Source organism: Lactuca virosa, chromosome 6, assembly GCF_052849685.1.
Source record: "Lactuca virosa cultivar CGN04683 chromosome 6, Lactuca_virosa_CGN04683_v6, whole genome shotgun sequence".
Taxonomy (NCBI): Eukaryota; Viridiplantae; Streptophyta; class Magnoliopsida; order Asterales; family Asteraceae; genus Lactuca; species Lactuca virosa.
In genome coordinates this window covers 83785097-83810314 of record NC_136431.1, presented here as the reverse complement: position 1 = coordinate 83810314, position 25218 = coordinate 83785097, and the positions used below count along the sequence as shown (strand labels likewise).

The window sequence follows — 25218 nt, the reverse complement described above, 5'->3', positions numbered from 1 at the left end:
TTACTTCATCCCGATCACAACTATAAAGAATTTGAACAATTGAAACTAGGAACCCTAAAAACGGAATTCACATTCTAGATGATTGAATATTCTGCCTTCTGATGAATACCTGAATCCCGGATGTAGTATGTGGCTTTGAATAAGAACTGGTAGTTGATCGATGTAGTATACGACGTTGATCTGAGATAGGGAGGAAGAAGTTGTAAAGCCATATGGAGCTGCAATCAACGTGATTGATCTGAGATGTATCGTAATTTAGACTAGGGGCATTATTGTCCAATTACAATGGTTTTTTAATTTTAATGATTTAAGATTATGAAAAAGAATTATAAATCAATAAAAATTATCAGAAAAATAGAGTTGGGTATATATGATATTAAAAAACATTAAGAATGGCAAATACGATATTTAGAGTTTAGGTTGGACAAATACGATATTTAGATGTTTAACAAGGGCATATACGAAATTCTGCCTTTTCAAAAATACACACAAATAAATGCTCAATTAAATTAATATATCAATACATACACATAATACACGTGAAAAATTCATTATTTACAAATTTCACACAAAATACACATATTAAATGACACACATAAAGAAATGTGTTGTCATTTCTCAAGCTTTCTTCCACTCTTCCTTCCTTCGACCAAGACCCCACTCAAACACAACCCATTTCTTCCACTCTTCCTTCCTTCGACCAAGACCCCACTCAAACACAACCCACAACATGTACAATGATAAAAATCAACAACTGATCACAAAATACAAATGCTTGATTCACAAACAACCAACAACAATTGAAATCTTAAACTGAAGATTTATCGATTCTTTATTTTCTGCCTGCATCTTCGTTTCCAGTCAAGAACCTTTTTGTTCTTGTTCTCGTGACTACCTGCAAACAATAAGAACAGCCTCATTTCTTTTCCCTCCTTCCTGTCGATCACAACAAAGCCAAAAAAACCCACCGATGTCTTCCTTTTTTCTCCTGTAAAAAATCAAACCCAAAAACCCACAAAAAACTCCACTGATTTCAGTCAAAACAGAAGAAAATTAATAATAATCAATAAAGAAAACGGAAGCAACAGGGAGAGTGCCGGAGCAGCCCCCATCCACTCACCTGCAACCGCCGGAGCAAAACTTCCATCGACTTCATAGCAGCCTCCCACCATCGCCACCTTTAGCCTTCGTTGTTTTCTCCCTCAGATCGACCTTCACTTCCACTCCTTCGCAGATTTCGTCTTGAGCAAGGCTGCTCCTTTCGATTCCCTCCATCTGAAACTCAATTTCGCATCCTTCTCTTCTTCTTTCATCGAGCAAACACCACCGAAGCCCCCACCTGCGTGCCTTGTTCTACCGAACCCCTCTTCTCCCTCGCTCTCTCTTTTTTCTTCCTGTCGACCAACGACCTGCGAGGATCTCGTCTTCGTCCCTGCTGCTGCTCGCGACGCGTTACCGGACTCCCATCGGACAGTTTTTCCTTCGCACCTCGCAGACGGACGAGAACAAAAGCAGCCTTGCTGCTTCTCCCTTCATTCTTCGGCCTCGTCGGCCCCCGGAGACGGCCTTCTTCTCGCGATCGTTCGACCGTGCCGCCTGCGAGCCTTCGTGCTTCCCTCTCGCCGTCTTCTTTCATCTGTTTCGCTCCTTCGTATCCCTCTTTTCCTTTGCCCGATCAACGAATGACAACGGGCACAAAAAGCCCTAATTTTCTTTCAACTTTGATGAATTAACAAAATAACCCCCCTACTACAACATTCGTCTTAGAAATCAGTACCAAACCCCCAAATATTGAACCCATTTATTCAAAATAACCCCTCCTTAGTTATTTTTAGCAAAACAAATCCCAATATTCAAACTTTGATTTAAATTAAGCATTTCAGCCCCTCTTTTGGAGATTTCTTAGCAAAATCAGTCCAATTCCCAAACTTAAATTCCATTTAAACCATTTCAGTCCCTCCCTTTATTTATTTTAACCAAAGCAGTCCTATTTTGGTTAATTAAATTACCAAACAGCCCCCAATAGTTTAAATTCGTTACGAAATGGTCTCAAAAGTATTTTAAAGTTCAAGAATTGTGGTTTTGCGGTTTCTCACGTCAAGCTTCTCAAAATAAACCGATTCCGTACAAATCGAACTCACGCTTCAAGGGTGAGTGCTTACGGCCCCTTTTTAATATTTCGTATATGTATTATGGTTATTTTATCGTGAAATAACTAGTCCACACGACAAATGCTACATGATACAAAAATATATGATTTTTATGTGACATTGTATATCATAACAAGCACGTCATAAAACTTTGTAGTATTTTAAGGATTTAAGCTATTACTATGCACATATATTTATATGTTTAAATACATAAAGTCTATACATGTACATATGTTCATTATTTTGGTACGTACCTCTTTAAAAAAGCAAGTACAATACACTTTTACATACTTACCAAGCATACTCGGCTTTTATAATCTTTACATAATGAAATTCATTATGCCTGGTGACTTAACTACAATTAAGATAGGGCCGAGAGTTATTCACATACTTTATTTAAGGGCTTTTTAGTGAGACTATATTCATTAGCTGAGTCTAAACACTTTGCATACCCATACTACTATAACCGTTAATCTTTGAAGAGAGATACATATGTATAGATCTATACGTGGTTGATATCCCCACATACGGTTGTTAGCTACAACCTCGACCGATCAATCGAAGTGGGTGATAAGTGTCTACAATGTCCAATGAATCATTGTAGGGGGGTACATTCAGTCACATAGCTCGGTTATAGGACTCACTATAAAGTATAAACATTAATTGGAATCTCTCTCTCTCTCTCTCACTACAAACCATGGTTTCCTGAGAAGGGTTGAATACCTGTCTCTACTGGTTTCCTGAAAATACAAGTGATTTTGAAAAGTGCCAACAATTAAGTTGGTGAGTTCATAAGCATTTGTGTGAGAAGGATTTGTAACATTTTCGAGAAAATAAATTTTTGCATACTTCAAAAAAAATCCGATATTTTCTTTAATATGAACTATAAATGTATGAATTTCCTTTGTATCTTTTCCTTGTAAAATAATAACGTATGTTTCAAGAAAATCCAATATTTTATTAAATGAGCTGTAGATGTATGTATTTTATTTTGTATCTTTCCTTGTAAAATGATAATGAATGTTTCCATAAAATCCAATATTTTCTTAAATGTGAACTGTAGTCTTAAACCCTAAGACTAAAAATGTATGAGTATTGTTGTATTGAACAATAGTATGTACATATATCTTCTTATAAAACTAATGATGTGTAAGTTACTCCGTAAACCAGATCGTTTTGTCAATCCCTATGTGAGTTATTATAAGCATGCTTAATATGACTGATATGCCTGAACGACGTTCTTCAGGCATCGAAATTTGGTAGACTTTTGTCACCCTAGACTTGTCGGTCTAACTATAGCGAACATCTGAGGTGTGGGGTTGTCAATCCCGTATAGATATATACACAACAGTCTCGCTCTCCCTCAAGGAGACTCTGGTTATACGGCACGACTTAAGGTGTACGCTAGGTAGGTACAGTGAAGAGAATGTCTCACAAGAGCATCAACAGATTCACGGGAACTGTGACTCCTTTTTTTTCTTGTAAAATGAAATAATTATACCTTTGAATAATTATATGGTTCTTTTGAAATGAAAATGTGGTTTGTGACATCCAAACTATTCCAATTATAGTTTACCTTATGTGTTTGTTGAGACTATTTATATACTCTGCTATATAAATATGAAGTTGTTATCTTGTCTAGTGTCAAAATATGAGATCAAAACATATTATTTTTGGGTTGTAACCCATCAAATTAGTAAATGACTATAATGTAACCATTTTTGCTAGAAAAGCTATCTTTTAGTAAAATTTTCCAAAAACCATGTAGTTAAATCATAAGTTTTATTACGATTTTATAACATAGATTATATTTGTTTCATTAGTTTTGCTATTCAAATATATATATATATATATATATATATATATCACAAATAATTATACCAAAAACTAGTTTTAACCATGCCTTATGCATATAATATTTTTATCTTTAACATCAAAATGAAAACATGTAAAAAGTGTGATAAACAAAGTTTTACTTGCATTCCCCACCCCCCCTAAAACATGAAAAGGCTTGAAAATGTGGGGGGTATGAACTCATCTTGAGTGGATTTTGTGGATTGATTGAGAAGATGGTGTGAAGGTTCCAAGCCTACACACTTAAATGGAGTTGATGAACTTCTTGGTGTTGTTGGTATCCTAAGGTTTTAACACATAATAATATGTGTGTAAATCTAATGAAATTAATGTAAAAGTGTGTAAATACTCTAGATTTGAAGGAATACTTACCAAAATCTAAGAATCTACTTGGAGATTTAAACCCCTTTGAAGCTTGGAAATTTATTTCTTGAGAGGAAAAGAAGTTTATAGAAGGCAGAATGGAAAAATGATGATAAATAGGAAGTAGAAATGAAAGTGGTGGAAGTATTTATGGTGAAATCGTCCTTAAGATATGGAGGTACCTTGAGGTGATGTTTAATTGGTTAACTGGTGGATAAATGCGTGGAGGTTTGTTGGGTAATATACTGCATGGAGAAATAGGAAAAACATCTAAGTCACAAAGTCAAAACCCCTTATCTACTCCTCTAAATCGAAATCACCTTGTTTCTCCATGTGATTTTGGTCCTAAACTCCCCCCACAATTTTTGTTTTCGGCCTTAGTAGGCTTGCACTTGGAGTTTTCGGTTTTGGTGTTTCTTAGGTTGTGATTTCGGTCTTAAAGTGTTCTAGGAATGTGATTTCGGCCTTAAAGTGTTCTAGGAATGTGATTTCGGCCTAAGTGCTTTGGGTTTATGTTGATTTCGGTTCTAATGTTTCCTAGTCAATGTGATTTCGGTTTTAAGTAATATAGATCACAAGGATGATGGCCTTAAAACTCAAGAATTCAAGGTCGTCACATAAATACATGTTGTTATGTTAAAACTATTTGATTCTTGTTTGATTTGTATGAACTTTTCAAGGCTTAATTCAACATGAATTTCCAAGTGTATATTATCTTTAATCATACAAATGGTGCCCTCTTGGCTTTCAAATAACATTATTGCAATAAGGTTACATGGTGATTTCGTTTGCACGGGGTTACGATCTAGAACTTGCTTGATCCAAATCTTTCAGGTTGTCACATCATCCTCCCGTTAGAGGGAATTTCGTCCTGAAATTAGCATCTTGCACGGCTCTTGCGACTAGGAGAAAAGTTGCGGGTATCTCTGCTTCATCTGGTCTCTCCGTTCCTAGGTGAATTCAGGTCCTTGCTTGGCGTTCCAGCAGACCTTCGCTATTGGTATTTGACTTTGTTCTTTTGATTTCCTTGTCCAAAATCCCCACATGTTCCTCTTTGGGGTGTAGGCTCTCGTTTACCTCGATTCCGTCGAGTGGGACTACAAGAGTTTTGGCGGTCTAACATTTCTTAAGGTTGGACACGTGGAATGTGGGATGTATGACGCTGAGTCCTTGTGGAAACCGAAGTCTATTGGCTACTGGACCTATCCTGGCGAGGAACTTGAGTGGTCTAATGAAGATCGCGTACTTGACGCCTTAGAGGTAATGTCTCTAGACCTTAAGGATAGCACTATTTTCACCAAGGTTAAGGTTGTGTGTGGTGCAGTTGGCCTTATAACCTTAGATTTGTCTCGGGAATTCCTTCCTACGAAATTCTAAGCTACTGGTATGTCGACCTTTGCTCGTTCCTTGAAGTTGGTTGGATAGGTCGTTGATTCGGAATGGGGGATATTGGACCTTGATGGCGGGTTGGTTTGGCTCTTGGTAGTTCATGGCCATATGGACAATCTGCCCTCCTTCATCGCGAGCCATATTGGCGTTCTCCGAGGTGAGAGGCTCGGTCTGATAATTTTCTTACCTGTTAGGTTGTTCCATCGATCGACCAATTTTTGTATTTATGTTGGTGCTAGGTGGTATTGGGGGGTTGGCTACGGGAACGGCTCCAAGAGTCGAGTCGATTCCGAACTCAACTTGGCACATGGGTGGTATTTCCAAAAGGACTTCTAGGAACACCCCGGGAAGGTTATAAACCTCTAGGATACCCTTTATGTCCATTGATTCTTGTTTCCTGTTTCCATTGCGGCTAGGAAAGAGCGTTGTACCCCTTTCATAGATACTCCTGAGTCCGGATATATGGGACGATTCGGGGGTTTGTGTCGGGTTTGTCGTTTATAGATTAAATGGGTTTCATTAGTCGGTCGATTAAGGCGAAGGGTCTTTTCGTAGCACATGAAATTGGTATGGTGAGGACCAAGCCAATCCATGTCAAATGACGACGTTGGAACTTCTTATTGTAACAGGCGATAAGTCGATTTGGAAGGGGGTGATTGTTTAGAACGATAGTGTATTCTATGTATATGTCTTTAATCCTTCTAGTTTTATCCTTGTTATTACTACTGCAAATATTTTGTACCGTAATTAGTGAGTACTAGAAGTACGAGTGCTTTAATAAATAATGATGAAATTTCGTAGTATGGTCCCTACTGGGTTCCTCTATAATCGTTTGGTGTAACCAGTCGTATATAATTAAGATTGAAAACACAGTCGAATGAGTGACTCTGCCCTAAGCCCACAACCAAACAAGGAACAGGAAATAAGGCGGAATCACACATTCTAAGTCTGTAGAATCTTAATCATATATTACCCTAATGTTTACACCAGCGACCATAGATCAACTGTAAGAATCCTTAGTTTTTATATGAATAATGTGATTTATTCGGTTGAGGGGGGCAATTTATGACTATGATTTGTCGCGTTTCGGGATCTATGGTTGATGAACTTTAATTGGTACTAGTTTTAGTGGAAAATTCGAGGCTTAAATATTGTTGTTTGGAAACATACCGATAACCACTGGTGGTTCCGGGAGAGTCTCTCCTGCAGTGATCATAAGTACCCTTCCATTACTATCAGCATTCGTGTCCCTGACTCTTGGGCACTCCCTTTTGAAATGCCTAGTCTCGCCCCAACCGTAGCAGGTTTGGCTCGCTCTTGCATTGGCGGCTTGGGCGGCCTGTCGGTTTGGCACTCTGCAAAAGCGAGTGGTATGCCCTTTTCTGTTGTAATTCTTGCAATGTAGCTCCCGACAGGATCCTTTGTGATGGAAGTTACACTTGTGGCATTCAGGTAGGTTCCCAGCATATGACCTCGTCGGCACTGAGGCAGTCGGGGTAGTGGCGGCATGAGTTGCCACAATTTGTTGTCTTTTGGCAGGTACCTGAGTCAAACGACTCCCTTTTCTTGTTCCAAAACTTTCGTTTCTTGGGTAGTGCCCTTCATTTGTCGCTGTAGTCCTTAGGTTTGTGATTTGAGGTATCCTTGCAGGAACACACTTGTCGGTGTCCTTGGTTGTCATTAGGTTTGGTACCACTGGCACCACTTCCGTTTCCGTTTGCGTTGTTAGCGCTAAGTTGTGCCATGACGGCTGTCACAGCGGTTGTTATGGTGGCTTGAAATGTTGTGAGGTCTATTTGTAGAACTGGTGTTTCGTCGGTGGGTTGGTTACTTCCTTGTTGCGGTATGATTCTGTTGTATGGCACGAATTAAATGTTGGATATAGTGTCTAAGTCCATAACTATATTTGGTATGTACTTGACCCGACCCGGCATGGTCCATTTGGGTTGCACTTCACCCGAACAATTTATGGATAATCTTTTGAGAATAGTATAAGTTATGATTTGTTAATATATTATAAGTTCTAATATATTAATATAAAATCATATTATTTAATTAGTGTTGATCTATAATTAATTTAGAATTAATTTAGAGATCAAAAGTATGACTAATTAAATATGGGCTCTTGTATTTATATAGTGTGGGCTAATGCTTATTTGGAATGGGCTAGGCTTGCATGGAAAGTCCATGGATACTCCATAGAGCTTTAACCCATGGATCTCATGGAAATGAAAAGACATGGGTATTAGGGTTTACATGGATGTAACCCTAATCCACCACACTATATAAAGGAGGCTTTGGTTCTTGAAATTGCACTAGTTGATGTGTGTAAACTAAGAGGGTCGATTTCAAGAAGTTTGTGACTATTCTCCAAAGTTTCCAAGTTTGTGGTGATTTGTGACTCCCATTTGAGGCATCCACATTATTGGTGCTAGGCTCTCAAACTCCAAGCAATCAACTACTACTACAAGGTAAGTAATTCTACTAGTTTTATTTGACTCAAGTACCCCATGTCATGCTAGTTAGGATAAGAACCTTGGAAAAATAATTATTTGCATGTATCTTAGTCAAACATAGATCCAAGGTTTCTAGGGTTGCATGTACACCATAGGAGTGTTAGAATGCTGAAAACCCATCAGTGGTATCAGAGCCTGGTTTGTTTATTTGATACTTGATGCAAAAAAAAAAAAAAAAAAAAAAAAAAAAAAACTTGAAAATCGAAGTTTTGTTCAAAAGCTCGTATCAAAATTTCAAGTTTTGTATATGTACTTACGATTCTTGAAATTTTTGATATGAACATTCATAAACATATGAGTTTAGAAGATCATAGAAATTATGTGCTAATAATTGATTAGATTAATTCTTGATCTTTATGTGTTTTAATGGAGTCCATAACTAGTTCTTAAGTTATGGATAACCAAAAGTCACATTTATAAATAACCATTAAAAGAACACATAGGTTACAAAAAAATGAAGAGTCTTCATTTTTAATAACCATTAACTCATAAGTTATGAGAAATGAAAAGTTTTGAAAGTTTACAAAACTTGCCCTCAAGTTTTGGAACATGTAAAGTCATATTAAAAACTTTAGTTCCAACCCCTAGAATTTTAAAAGTTAAAATTCAACCCTTATACTTTATAATATTATAAGTTTAATAATATTTATATATGTATAAGATCGAGTCGTCTTACCGCTAGTACGCCTCATTCACGAAGCCGGTCTATAAGGGGGGTATAAGGTTGTTGCCTATAAAATGGCAACTTAATGGGTGTCCACTCTCACCCACCGCTTCCTTGATCGGTGGAGGGTCGTTAGCCGAACGGATAGGACAAGGACTTATAAATTCTCATTAAAAGTATAATGATAATACTAAAGTAACTAAACTTTATTGAATTCCCAATCTTAGTTATTTTAGGAAAATGTGAATAAGGTGCTAATCCATGAAATTACACTTTACACTTTGTTTAAGTCGTTAGTGGAGCGTGTGTGGTTAACCGACACACTAACTTGAACTTAACAAGGTAGGTAAAGGGTGACTTAATGTTTATCATAGTATCGATGGAGCGTGTGTGGTTAACCGGCACATCGATTGAGGGGTAATACATTAAGGGTACCAAATAATTTGCATGGTTACTTCACACCTTGTTTTGTGATCCTCGGCATCCCAGTCACAAAACTTGAAGGGCACACTCGAGATTGAAACATGCCATTGAAGAAAGTTCAATGAATCTCAAAGAATCTAGGAGTTTCTAAACCAATTAAAACCTAATTAAATATTTCGTCTTTCATGGTAGAAATTGGTGAATCGTCATTCACCTACCTTCAAATATCTTATAGCTTAGATTACGGCATCCCTCTTCTAAGTTATAAAATATTGTGTTGGGTCCTAGCCTTAATATTACATTTGGGTGTTTTGTTAAGGACTATCTCTATATCTAATCTAATATATTCCCTCTTCTTTTCAGATGTCTTCCAATAACAATGCTTCTGGCTCAAACCCTACTAACTCCTTCTCTCTCATGAATCTTTGTGGGAGAGTCATCTTTGATGGGTCCAACTTTACAGATTAGATCAGAAACATCAGGATGGTCACTCGGTATGAGAACAAAGAATATGTTCTCGACAAGGAGCTGAAGGTACCCGAGCCTACTGCTACTCCTGAAGAGCTTGTTGAATATGAGGTACATGAAAGAGATGCTACAAAAGTGGCATGCATCATGATGGCCACCATGACAGCCGAGCTCCAAAAGTCCTATGAGGACTATTATCCTTTTGAGATGCACCAGGACTTGATGGACCGCTACCATCAAAGTGCTCGTCAAGAGCGATATGAAATAATCTTCTCCATGATAACAACCCGAATGAAGGATGGTGAACCCATCACGGGCCACATGCAGAAAATGCAAAGGTATGTGGACCGTTTACTGAAGCTGAATGTGAACTTCCCTGAGGAGTTAGCAATAGACATCATTTTGAACTCCTTGCCATCGTGTTATGATCAATTCTGCATGACATATCACATAAACAAGGAAGAAGTCACCCTCAGCAAACTTCAAGGACTTTTGAAGACCGCCGAAAGTGATCTAAAGGGTAAGTCGGTTGTTACTACTCCTACTCCTACTCCAACTACGGCCAATGTCTTGGCAATCGGGCATGGCAAAGGGAAGAAGAGAAAGAACCCTTCTAAGGGTACCAAGGGTAAGACCCTTGAAGGCTCCTCTTCAAGCAAAACCAAGAAAGGTTTTGTCACTCCTTCTGCTAACCCTAATGAGGCTGAATGCTTCTATTGCCATGAAAAGTCGCACTGGAAGCGAAACTACCCAAAGTACCAGCAAGATTTGAAGGATGGGAAAGTAAAACCCAACCATGCAGGTATATACACTATATTGTCTAATAGCTCACCTCATTCTAAGTCTTGGGTCCTTGATACAGGTTGTGGTATTCACATATGTTGTGATTTGCAGGGACTAAAAAGAAGTGAGAATGTGGAGCAGGGAAAGATAAACTTGATCATGGGAAACCGGAAAGCTTCACCTGTCACCAAGATAGGAGTTTATTCCTTAGTGCTAAATAGTGGGTTTACATTAGATTTGAATAAATGTTATTATTCGCCAGAAATGGCAAGAAATGTTATTTCCTTTCATGCATTGTATAAAAAAGGTTTTACCTTTTATTTTGATAATAATAATGGTAGTATTGATGCTTTCTTTAATAATGTTCTTTATTTTAAAGCATTACCTTGTGATGGCGTGTATGAAACTGTATCTGTTGTAGATAATCTAGGAAATAATGTATTGTGTATTAACTCTTCCACTAGCTTAGATAAAGCATCCTTATGGCATTGTCGTCTTGGACATGTAAGCAAGAAACGCATAGGCCAACTCCAAAAGGATGGAGTCTTGGAGTCATTTGACCTAAAGTCAGATGATAGTTGTGAATCTTGTTTGCTTGGTAAAATGACAAAGTCACCTTTTACTGGCACTTGTGCTAGGGGTGAAGGTTTGTTGGACCTCATACACACGGATGTGTGTGGACCCTTCAGAACCGCCACAAGAGATGCTAATCGGTTCTATGTGACTTTTACTGATGATTTTAGTAGATATGGATATGTCTACCTAATCAAGCATAAGTCAGAAACCTTTGAGAAATTCAAAGAGTTTAAGCAAGAAGTGGAGAATCAGTTGGGCAGGAACATTAAGATGCTTCGATCCGATCGTGGTGGTGAGTATCTTAGTATTGAGTTCCTTGACTATCTTAAGGAATGTGGGATTGTCTCACAATTGACACCTCCTAGGACACCACAGTTGGATGGTGTAGCTGAGAGGCGCAATCGGACCTTGTTAGACATGGTTCGTTCCATGATGAGTCGAGCTTCGCTACCAATCTCATTTTGGGGGTATGCCTTAGAGACTGTCGCCCATATCCTTAATCTAGTCCCTACAAAGAAGGTTGCCAAAACACCTCACAAGGTGTGGACTGGAAAAGTTCCCAATCTAGACCACATCAAGATTTGGGGTTGCGAGGCTTTCGTGAGACGCGAGACTCACGATAAGCTCGAACCCTGAAGCGAAAGGTGTATTTTCATCGGCTACCCACAGAAATCCTTTGGTTACATCTTCTACAGACCCAGTGATAATGTGGTCTTTGTAGCAAGAAGAGGATTCTTTCGAGAGAGAGAATTCATGAGCCAAGGAGACAGTGGGAGGCAAATTGACCTTGAGGAAATTCAAGAGTCAAGTGGTGAAGGAACCTCAAACCCTAGCCCTCAACCTGAGGAGGAAACTCCTGTTGAGCCGACTGAAGAATCTATACCTCTGAGGCGTTCCACCAGAGTTAGGAATGCACCTGAGCATTATTATGGTTTTCATATTACTGCAGAAGGTGAGACACTAATCAGTGATAACATACTGGTAAATCTGGATGAGCCTAACAGCTACACGGAAGCCATGGCAGGCCCTGAGGCTGCTTAATGGAAAGAGGCTATGGATAGCGAGATACAGTCCATGTATGACAATCAAGTTTGGAACTTGGTTGACAATGTACCTGATCGTAAGATAGTTGGGTGCAAATGGATCTTCAAGAAGAAGACCGACATGGATGGTAATGTACACACTTATAAGGCACGACTGGTTGCAAAGGGTTATTCTCAAACTCCGGGAGTTGATTATGATGAGACCTTTTCACCAGTGGCCAAGATTAAGTCTATTAGGGTTCTGTTAGCCATTGCTGCATTTCATGATTATGAAATATGGCAAATGGATGTCAAAACCGCTTTCCTTAATGGAAAGTTGGCTGAAGATGTTTACATGGTTCAGCCAGAGGGTTTTGTCAGTACAGAGTACCCCAGTAGAGTGTGTAAGCTCGAGAAATCTATTTATGGATTAAAACAGGCACCTCGCAGATGGAATCTTTGCTTTGATGAGAAAGTCAAAGAATTTGGCTTTTCAAGGAGTGAAGATGAATCTTGTGTCTATATCAAGGCTAGTGGGAGTATAATCATCCTTTTGGTACTGTATGTGGATGACATACTACTCATAGGAAATGACATCCCAACCCTGCAGGAAGTAAAGTCCTGGCTTGGGAAGTGTTTCGCTATGAAGGACCTTGGAGAAGCTGCCTATATCCTAGGGATAAGGATTTTGAGAAACAGGAGTAAAAGACTAATTGGACTTAGTCAAAGCACCTATGTGGACAAAGTGTTGAAAAGGTTCAACATGCATAACTCCAAGAAAGGAGAGTTACCCATCCAGAGTAACGCCAGATTGAGTAAGACACAAAGCCCTAGTACTGAGGCTGAGATAGCAGAAATAAGTCGAATACCTTATGCTTCAGCTGTAGGATCGATCATGTATGCTATGACATGTACTCGACCTGATGTAGCCTTTGCTTTGAGCATGGTTAGCAGGTATCAGGGGAACCCTGACAAGGCACACTGGACTGCGGTAAAGAATATCCTCAAGTACCTACGGAGGACTAAGGACTGGGTCCTTACCCTCGGTGGCAGTGAGGACTTGAGAGTTGTAGGGTACAGTGATGCTAGCTTTCAGACAGACAGGGATAATTTCCGCTCTCAGTCGGGCTGGGTTTTTACTCTAAACGGAGGGGCAATTACTTGGAAAAGTTCCAAGCAGGAGACAGTGGCTGATTCCACTTCTGAATCAGAGTATATAGCAGCAAGCGAGGCAACAAAGGAGGATATATGGCTAAAGAACTTCATCAGAGACCTTGGAGTTGTACCAGCTATAAAGGAGCCAATGGAGATTTTCTGTGACAGCAATAGTGCGGTTTCCTTAGCCAAGGAACCAAGAGATCATGGGAGATCCAGACACATTGACAGAAAATATCACTTCATCAGACATCGAATAGAAGAAGGAATCCTCGTGGCAAAGAGGGTATCATCGGATGAGAACCCAGCAGATCCCCTCACGAAGGGACTGACTCGGGCTAAGCATTTCCAGCATGCTCGGAGCATAGGGCTGAAGGATGATATTAGTTTTAGTAGTTAGATAATCTTGAAATTTGTAAAATGTAATTGACATTTGATGATAAATAAAAGCTGTTATTTATGAGTAAAGTGTTGCTATCTCTTGTCAATCGTTTACTATTATTTCTTTTTGCATGTTTTGACTTCCAGAATAATTATGTTATGGTTTATATCATATTATTCAAACTCTCCACAGTCGGTCATATGTTGGAAGTAGATATGAATCAAGACTGTCATGGGTTGGCTTGTAGAGGTCTAAGATGTTAGACAAAGCGGGGCTACAACACTCATGAGTGCTCATAAGTTCTGAGTATTGGATTCAACCCACGCTCACTTGTATCACTTCATGGAATTTATCTCGAGTGATCGTGAGACGGTAATATCATATAAGTCTTCAAACATAGAGATATGATTTGTTGCCTATGAGTTGGTTATGCATTGATTGCACGAAAACGCATTGGTAACTCGATGTTATAAACCGTGCCTTTGTGTGTAGTTCAACAAGTAGTAGAGCAAACATATGAGTCGAAGTTTATCTGTTCCTTCTAGGATTAGAAGCGATATCTGGGCCCCTCGATGATTTTGTTTTGACCTATGTACCGGGCCCGGTCAGAACTAAATTGATGTGTTCAGTTAAGTTCTATGTCAAACAAATCAGAAATCGGGAAACAAATGCTGGACAATAAGCAAGACCATGTTCCATGTATTTGTCCGGCTGATATCTAGAATAGAGGATTATATGATCACTTATCTAAAATGGCGCTTCATAGTTCAACAGAGTTTAAAGAGCTACGATTGCTGATCGGTTCCTGAAGTCATACTTGCAACTATAGTTATTAGACTTATCCAAGTAGGAGACTGTTGGATATAGGGTCTAAGTCCATAACTATATTTGGTATGTACTTGACCCGACCCGGCATGGTCCATTTGGGTTGCACTTCACCCGAACAATTTACGGATAATCTTTTGATAATAGTATAAGTTATGATTTATTAATATATTATAAGTTCTAATATATTAATATAAAATCATATTATTTAATTAGTGTTGATCTATAATTAATTTAGAATTAATTTAGAGATCAAAAGTATGACTAATTAAATATGGGCTCTTGTATTTATATAGTGTGGGCTAATGCTTATTTGGAATGGGCTAGGCTTGCATGGAAAGTCCATGGATACTCCATGGAGCTTTAACCCATGGATCTCATGGAAATGAAAAGACATGGGTATTAGGGTTTACATGGATGTAACCCTAATCCACCACACTATATAAAGGAGGCTTTGGTTCTTGAAATTGCACTAGTTGATGTGTGTAAACTAAGAGGGCCGATTTCAAGAAGTTTGTGACTATTCTCTCAAGTTTCCAAGTTTGTGGTGATTTGTGACTTCCATTTGAGGCATCCACATTATTGGTGCTAGGCTCTCAAACTCCAAGCAATCAACTACTACTACAAGGTAAGTAATTCTACTAGTTTTATTTGATTCAAGTACCCCATGTCATGCTAGTTAGGATAAGAACCTTGGAAAAATAATTATTTGCATGTATATTAGTCAAACATAGATCCAAGGTTTCTAGGGTTGCATGTACACCATAAGAGTGTTAGAATGCTGAAAACCCATCATTAAACAGGTTCGTAAGTAATTATGGTCATTGCTAGTTGTATCTCATCTATATTTATATATCTACATTTATGTATATACATATATAGATCACAAGTTTTGTTGTATGATTCCCAGAGGTTTCGACCACATCATCAAAATGTACTTATGGTAATAGGTAATAGGTATTGTGCGAACGAAGTTTATCAAAATAAAACATAACTGTCAATACATTTAGTTGCCTCTGGTTACATTGGTCTTGGAGGACGTACCTCTCTTGATTTACTACAACTAGTTGCGATGAAAGATGTAATAAACCTAAGACATAGTGCGAGTAGTGTAGTCACTAACTCACTTGGCTATACTAGCCTATTATATGCCAAAATGGCGCACAAGGTGCCTAGCCATTTCACTCATTTCACGAGTGCCCTCCTACGCTCTCTGCTCTGCGAAGGCTGCCCTAGCCTCAGCTGCAAGGATATGTTGCCTCATGGTGGCCACTTCCTCCTCTAAGGAGTGTAGACGGTTCGTAATATCCTCCTCATCTGCTTGTTGATTAAGTATCACTCCTGAATGGTGTTCTTGTTCTTCGCGGAGGCGTCGAATTCGCATTGTTGCATTCTGGGATTCGCCTCCAATCTCCATTACCTCATGATGGAGAGCCTGAACCCGAGTGTCTAGACGGGCCACTTGTGGTGCAATTAGGGGTAGTGATTGATTTGTGAGGGTGCTGGGGCCCGAAGTATGGTGTAGTGGGTGCATGCCTAATGCGGATCGTCGGCCGTCTCCTCTAGCCCAGGCATGTAGTTGGGTTGCCCCTTGTGGGGGTGCATCCTGGACAAAGGTGGATGTCAGCAATGAAGCTTGCCCTTGTATGGGCGATAATTTCTTACTAGAAATGTTCATCCAAAGAGGACCTCTATTGGGTGTCTACATACCTGGAAGGAAGGAAGTGAGAGGGTCTCTTCAGCGCCTTTATCCTCGTTTGACTCTTCATTACAATCCTCCCCCTCGTAATCCACCTCTTGGTATTCCTCGGGACCTACCTCTGGGTTCTCCTCATGAATCTCTTCTGGCTCCTCCTCGATCCATCTGTTGGCCACCATGGCAGGGTAGTGGGGGTCTTCGTGGTGAAATTCAGCCATGTTGTCTGTGCGAGAACAGAGGTATGATAAATACGTAGAGGGTTTAGCTGTATGGTTCTTATGGTATCCAAAAATACTCTTATAGTATTTTAAATGTTGCGTTTAATTCTTGATATCTTAGTGTTGGTAAGTGTTAAGACTCGTCATTCTCTACGACTATTTCCCAGCGTATGCTATTTACTCTTCAGATAAATATAGTTGATCAGGCTATATCTATTCAAGGTCTAATTACATATCCCAAGGCATACCCGTAGTTTTCGACTCATCATACTACATTTATTATCCTCTCGTTATGACACTGCCCTAACTTGTATGTACTTATACTTTACTTAAAATATTTTGATATTTTTAAAAGTATACTTGTAGTCAGAGTGTTTTAGCCCCATCGTATTTATAGTTGTATATCTTGTATGGTTTGATATACTAGTTCACTATAAACAATGCTCTGATACCAATCTATCACACCCCCAAACCAGAACGGCGGAAACGTCTAGGGGCGGATGAAGTAACTTCATGTATAGTATCATAACAATTGAATATAAATGAAGCATAGCAACACAAACATTCATACATTGAGATTACAAGTATTACATCGTTTACAAATCTCTATTTGTTCAAAAGTTGAATACAAATAACTGAAAAGTAGAAAACACGAAGCGACGACGCCCACCCTCAAGAAGGGTTGAATACCTGTCTGCTGGTTTCCTGAGAATACAAGTGATTTTGAAAAGTATCAACAATTAAGTTGGTGAGTTCATAAGTATTTGTGTGAGAAGGATTTGTAACGTTTTCGAGAAAATGATTTTTACATACTTCAAAAAAAGTCCGATATTTTCTTTAATATGAAATATAAATGTATGAATTTCCTTTGTATCTTTTCCTTGTAAAATAATAACGTATGTTTCCAGAAAATCCAATATTTTCTTAAATGAGCTGTAGATGTATGTATTTTCTTTTGTATCTTTCCTTGTAAAATGATAATGAATGTTTCCAGAAAATCCAATATTTTCTTAAATGTGAACTGTAGTGTTAAACCCTAAGACTAAAAATGTATGAGTATTGTTGTACTGAACAATAGTATGTAGTTATATCTTATTATAAAACTAATGAAGTGTAAGTTACTCCGTAAACCAGATCGTTTTGTCAATCCCTATGTGAGTTATTATAACCATGCTTAATATGACTGATATGCATGAACGACGTTCTTCAGACGTCAGAATTGGTAGACTTTTGTCACCCTAGACTTGCCGGTCTAACTGTAGCAAACAACTGAGGTGTGGGGTTGTCAATCCCATATAGATCTATACACAACGGTCTCGCTCTCCCTCAAGGAGACTCTGGTTAAAATGCAGGACTTAAGTTGTACACTAGGTAGGTATGGTGAAGAGAATGTCTCACAAGAGCATCAACAGATTCACGAGAACTATGGCTCCTTTTTTTCTTGTAAAATGAAATAATTATACATTTGAATAATTATATGGTTCTTTTGAAATGAAAATGTGGTTTGTGACATCCAAACTATACCAATTATAGTTTACCTTATGTGTTTGTTGAGACTATTTATATACTTTGTTATATAAATATGAAGTTGTTATCTTGTCTAGTGTCAAAATATGAGATCAAAACATAAGATTTTTAGGTTGTAACCCATCAAATTAGTAAATGACTATAATGTAACCATTTTTGCTAGAAAAGCTATCTTTTAGTAAAAGTTTCCAAAAACCATGTAGTTAAATCATAAGTTTTATTATGATTTTATAACATAGATTATGTTTGTTTCATTAGTTTTGCTATTCAAACATATATATCACAAACAATTATACCAAAAACTAGTTTTAACCATGCCTTATGCATATGATATTTTATCTTTAACATGAAGATGAAAACATGTAAAAAGTGTGATAAACAAAGTTTTACTTGTATTCCCCCCCCCCCCTAAAACATGAAAAAGATTGAAAATGTGGGGGTATGAACTCACCTTGAGTGGATTTTGTGGGTTGATTGAGAAGATGGTGTGAAGATTCCAAGCCTACAGACTTAAATGGAGTTGATGAACTTCTTGGTGTTGTTGGTATCCTAAGGTTTTAACACATAATAATATGTGTGTAAATCTAATGAAATTAACATAAAAGTGTGTAAATACTTTAGATTTGAAGGAATACTTACAAAAATCTAAGAATACACTTGAAGATTTAAACCCCTTTGAAGCTTGGAAATTTATTTCTTGATAGGAAAAGAAGTTGATAGAAGGCAGAATGGAAAAATGGTGATAAATAGGAAGTAGAAATGAAAGTTGTGGAAGGATTTATGGTGAAATCGTCCTTAAGATATTACCTTGAGGTGATGTTTACTTGGTTAACTGGTGGATAAATGTGTGGAGGTTTGTTGGGTAATATATTGCATGGGGAAATAGGAAAAGCATCTAAGTCACAAAGTCAAAACCCCTTATCTACTCCTCTAAACCGGATTCACCTTGTTTCTCCATGTGATTTTGGTCCTAAACTCCCCCCCAGAATTGTTATTTTCGGCCTTAGTGGGCTTGCACTTGGACTTTTCGGTTTTGGTGTATCCTAGGTTGTGATTTCGGTCTTAAAGTGTTCTAGGAATGTGATTTAGGCCTTAAAGTGTTCTAGGAATGTGATTTCAGCCTAAGTGCTTTGGGTTTATGTTGATTTTGGTTCTAATGTTTCCTTGGCAATGTGATTTCGGTTTTGAGTAATATAGATCACAAGGATGATGGCCTTAAAACTCAAGAATTCAAGGTCCTCACATAAATACATGCGAACTTTTCAAGGATTAATTCAACATGAATTTCCAAGTGTATATTATCTTCAATCATACAAATGGTGCCCTCTTGGCTTTCAAATAACATTATTGCAACAAGGTTGCATGGTGATTTCGTTTGCACAGGGTTACGATCTAGACCTTGCTTGATCCAAATCTTTCGGGTTGTCACAACATGTAACTCTCACCAACCTTGTTTGACCCTCAAAATTACATGTATTCTCGAGAAATCACTAAACAAACATTCAGGACGGATTGGATTACAGATGACCTAGTTTACTTGTTGTTGTATTATATGCCTATCTGTTAAGGCAATTCATGTACTATTATTATCTGTAAAAAACCATGTATTCAAATATCAAGATGGAACACAAATTCTATTTTGTTTATTGTTGTACTAGTGTTATATATTTAATTTACCAGTGATCCATGAACTTAGTCGCATAACCCGATATATTCCGGCGCCTCGGTCGGGGGTGTGACAGTTGAGGACTTCGTGGAAAAAGTCTGATTCAAGTGGGGGAGAATTGTAACACGCGTTTTAGGTACTAACTTAATTTTCAAATGGCAATGTTGTTTTGTGTGGCCATGGCATGGTGGAGCCTCACCATAGCGTGACATTATCTTTTAGGTGACGGGTTTTCATGGACCACCACGACGTGGTCATGAGGTGCCACGACGTGGCAACCATTTTTGGTGAAACCCTAATCCTTTGGGATTTTAAGCCCTATTTAATGACATTATGGCTAGGGTTTCAAGGTCATTCAACCTCCATCACCCTCTCAAGCACTAAAACCCTAACCCTACCCTTCATCACTCTTGAAAGTTCATTCCTCATACTTTGTTGGCATCTTTGAAGGAGAAGGTAGCCCTTGGTGAGGATTATCATCTTGTAAGCAACATATTCATCTTCTAGCTTCTCTTATGGACTTAGGTGAGTGTTCAAGACTCAATCTTTTCTTTGCTAGGTTGTTAGATCGTGGATTTGGCCCCTTTTCTTCATGTTTGGTGGGTTTTGGAAGAGGATATCTCATAAAGCTTGCAACTTTATGAATCTCTAGGCCATTTGGAGCTTTTAATTCTTTCGATCTGAAGTAGACTTGAGTTTTGAGGCCATGCATGGAACCTTGGCCCTTTTGCCCTTGTTTTTCCCTAAAAATGGAAAGGACTTGCATTGGAAATGCATGTCCCTAAAGCTATGATTTCTATGGTCCAGAAGGTGTTGGAAACCCTTCTAGAAACTTTGGAGAAGTAACTCTAAGGATTAAGTGCTTAATGAGTGGAATGTGCTTTATGCTTCCATTAAGAACTTAGGGCTTTAGATCTTGACTTATTGGCAAGGTTTAAAGGATAAAGTTGGAAACTTTATCCATCTAGGTTATGGTTTGGACCTAGTTGGAGCTTGCGAACTCCTGGATTAGGATGGAAAATTAGCATAAGGAATTAAGTCTTGCTGACTGATCACCACGGCTTGGTAGAGCCTCACCACGACGTGGCGGTTGGGCTAAGCATGCTTGTTTTGTCGTATTGCGATCACGACGTGGCGGTCAGCTAAATGTTGACTTTGACTATTAACTTTGACCCAAGTTTTACTTAGGGGCGTTTTGGGTATTTTAATTAGTAGTTGAGCTTAAGTGATTGTGATTGTATAGGTGGCTGGTAGAGTTAACATTTGGAGCAGTGATCTGTGTAGCTATTTCTTCAGACTGAGAGGTGGGCTTTCCTCACTGTACTCGTGGGTCGAAGGCACCAATATCGGCCCACTAGGTTACGTATCCTAGTTATAGTATGATGTTATGCTAGTATATGACTGATTAGTAGATTTATATGATTATCTATAATTGTTGTGTGACATCCCCATTTTCACGGCCAGAAAAGACCGATTTTTGTTTATGCTTTATAAAAATCAGAGTACTTCTTTTAATAAAAATGTTGCGGAATTTGTTCCCAGAAAAACATGATAAATACGTTATCAAAGCATTTCCGAAGAAATGTATTTTTATTCATTTAAAACATTTGGGATGTCATCGTCAATACAGAAACATAAGCATAAACAGAACTTACATTCATTTACACTAGTGATCTACATCTCTTTTAAATCTCTCAGTGCAAAGTAGCTTCGTATCGACACCTGTGATACAAATAAGTTGGAGTGGGTCAGGTTGGGAAACCTGGTGAGTACATAGGGTTTTCAACCCACAATAATATAATTATTATATTTAAACATCAAACAATCAACCCGATTACCCATCCCCGTTATCTTCTTTAATATTCCTTAAAGAATTATCTTAAGGGTCATCTCCTATATCATATTTACCACTCATCTTTCTACCTCACATTTCCTTATATGCTCGTTCCTAAGGCATGAATACGTAGTTACAACGTCGCCTGAACTCGTAATTCATAGTAAGGGTTAGAGTATCATCGCATGAATATACAGTCACCACATCACCTGGACTCGTAATTCATCACCTACAGGTTATAAGTCTGCTGGTGTTTCCACGGGTTGTCTAGAATATTCCGTGGTCGCCATCTATACTCTAGTAGATGACTACATCTCCAAATTGTCGGACAAGGTTATAATATCTTTCATCCTACATCACCGATTCATCATCACCTATCCATCACCTAATTATCATCACCTTCCTATCATCACCTATCTCTCATCATTTTATTTCATCACACACCAACTATTTCGTCTACCCATGTTTTATCCCAACGTATTTGTAGATATAAAATAAATATATATTTAAATCATTTAAAACATGTATAAAATCATTCATCCATCATAGACAGCAAGTATTCAGATAATATGCACACATAGCACGTAATTTATATAAAATACTTCATATCTATGTGTAAGATGAAAGAGACCATATGCACTCACCTGTTAAAGTGATGATTCCAAACTCAGACAGCGCTTCGTTACTCTTAAAACAATTTCCTTCGACAAAACCTAGTATCAATACCACTAGGGTTTAGTCTAACGTTAACCGCAACTAATTAATAGTCTAGCTATTATTATTATTATTATTATTATTATTATTATTATTATTATTATATAAGCGTTAAACAACACTCTTATATAACTCATAATAATATCCCAAATAATTGTTTTAAGGTCCTAATAATGTTACTATAATTAATTAGAAGTTATATTAAAAATAGCGTAGGCGTAGCTCACTTACAGCGACTTTTTATTAAAAACCGGGCTTCGCTGGAGCAGCGTTTCCGAGCCGAAAGCGTTTCTTCTCGGAGCCGTCGGGCGCTCCGGGGCTTTCTTCTCGTGCTAGGGAGGTTCCCTAGACTTGGGAGTGGTTTAGGGAGGTTAGAGAGAAGTTAGAGAGAGAAAGAAAGGTTTGAAGGTGTGAGGAAATTATGAAGAGTTCATCTCTTATTTATAGGAATTGTATAGTAAAGTAGTCTCCAAGCTTCGTCCGTAACTTTCGCATACGAGCTCCGTTTTTGTCTGTCTTTTTACCGTTGAGTTCCTATTAATGAGATCTTCAACTCTCATTTAGACCTCGTTGGCTAATTCTCATTCTATCTCGGATTTACAAAACTGTATCGAATTCGCCGCGCTTGAAAAGTAGAGACTAAGCTTCGTCCATAACTTTCGCATACGAGCTCCATTTTTGTCTGTCTTTTTACCGTTGAGTTCCTATTAATGAGATCTTCAACTCTCATTTAGACCTCGTTGGCTAATTCTCATTCTATCTCGGATTTACAAAACTGTATCGAATTCGTCGCGCTTGAAAAGTAGAGACTAAGCTTCGTCCATAACTTTCGCATACGAGCTCCGTTTTTGTCTGTCTTTTTACCGTTGAGTTCCTATTAATGAGATCTTCAACTCTCATTTAGACCTCGTAAGCCAAAAACCGCTTGAACTAAAATTCGAGTTTCGGGCTGTACACTGCTAAGCCGAAACTTCGAAAAATCATACTTCCTCATACGAAGTCAGATTTGGGCGTTCTTTTTATGGACGCTCTCGGTTTAATGTTTTCTACGACTTTTGTTTAGATCACTAAGGCTAAAAGTCGTTCCATCGTAAATTCACTATTTACGCTTCCCGGTGCCGTGCCGGTTTTGCCGTAAAACTTCGATGGGCCATAACTTCTTCGTTATAACTCGGATTTCGGAGTTCTTTATATGTACGGAAACCTTGAGAAATATTCTACAACTTGGTTAAGATTATTTATTATAAATAATCTTTTGCCGAAAATTCGTTTTCGACACTTATTGCCTCTAAATTGACTAGCCCGGATCTACGGGCGTTACATGTTGGTCTGTGTTTATGTTATCTGTTACATATGTCGACATATTGTGGTTGGGTTAAGGCGGTCCTGCTTTGTGCTGAAGGCCAAGACACTCGAGGCGGTCCGGATAGGCTGTAGGCCTCGTGAGGCTATCCAGTCATGCTGAAGGCCCATAGAGAGGTACAGATAGGTTGTAGGCCCCGCGAGGCGATCCAATCAGGCTGAAGGCTCATATTTGCATGTTTTTGTTTGTTATGTTGTGTGATGGTACTTTGGGGGAACTCACTAAGGTTTGACTTACATTTTCAGTTTATTGTTTTAGGTACTTCACAGGATCATGCGAAAACGAATGCTTAATCATGTACATCTTCTTATTTTCATGATATTGGATTTTGGGACACTCTGATAATGAATTTGCTTTTGAAACAATGGTTTTCTTGTAAACAATTATAGATAATGGGTTGTTTTTGAAAAAAATAAAATTTTCATGATTTTGGAGTGTTACAAATGCATCATATTTGATTTATCCCTCGGTCTCTCAACGAAGAACATTCATCAACGACAAGGATGACCAACTAGACAACCCTTGTATTGCGACCGGGACCAAGTTCTATTTTTTCGTATTAGTTTTGATTTATGAACGATTTTGTATTTGTTTGAAAAATTGTAATTAGTTTATGATTATTAATAGTTTGACACTTATTTTGTTATAAGATTATATTAAATTAGTTGTTTTCTAAGTATAAGTAGACTTTATTGCAATCTTCCCCGTCATCCCAAATAAAACATCTACAAAGAGAATCGAACTTGGGCAGTTTGATATGTATGTGGGAACACCATTCAACCAGCTGGATTACATGAATTGTATACTGAAAATCGAATAAACCTATATTTATATTAAGATTAAATATAATATAGCTAAAACTCAAGCCCTATTTTTTGGTCCCTATGTGGTCGCATACCCTACACTCTTCGGGGGCGTCCATATGCAAATATGTACTAGAGGATACAAATATATTGGCATAGGTTAAATATCAATATACATGGAAATCCCAAATCGGAAAAACAATGGGCGGAGAAACCGTCGAGAGATCCAGTAGTCACAATAATGTTTATAATGCAAAGAATATAGGATAAATACAAGTATTTGGGATAAATATGGATTAAGTTTGAAATAGAAAAGAAAGGGGGTCGAATTATGGTTTAGAACTAAAGCTCACTCTCTTTCTCTCTCTCTCTCTCACACTCTTTAAAAAAAAACAACATGGAGCTGTGTTTACTTATTCTGGAACTCATGGATTATGTGCTGCTTTAGCTAAAGCTTGTGAGTTAACAACAAAGTGGCGCAAACCATCAAGTTTAAAGTTTTACTATTGAGGCTACATAACGTAGACCATCATCATGTTTGAAATTTTGAGTTCAAACAAAAGGTGAGTTCTTGAAGGCATCCTTTCATAGCATAAAACACATTTTGGTCCCAATGTAAAAGGATGCTTATTTTACTTCATCTAAAGTCTATTAATTTCTATGTCGCTAATTGTCGAAGGTCTTATTTGGATACAACTAGGGATGTCAGTCACTACCTCCTCTTTACCTTATGGAACTTGAGATTTTGTTGTCATTGTTTATCGTTAGTCTAACATCTGGAATATACAAAATTATCATTCGAATATATATATATATATATATAT

General features: G+C 38.0%; 1 long non-coding RNA gene across 1 annotated transcript; it reads right to left on the bottom strand.

Annotated features, from left to right (window-relative positions):
* Window positions 1-483: 483 nt before the first annotated feature.
* LOC145119025 (uncharacterized) lies at window positions 484-1688 on the bottom strand. The gene is made up of 2 exons (XR_013713604.1): window positions 1121-1688; window positions 484-988 (listed from the first exon to the last, which is right to left on the bottom strand). It is a non-coding gene; the product is annotated as an uncharacterized LOC145119025 (long non-coding RNA).
* Window positions 1689-25218: the final 23530 nt, after the last annotated feature.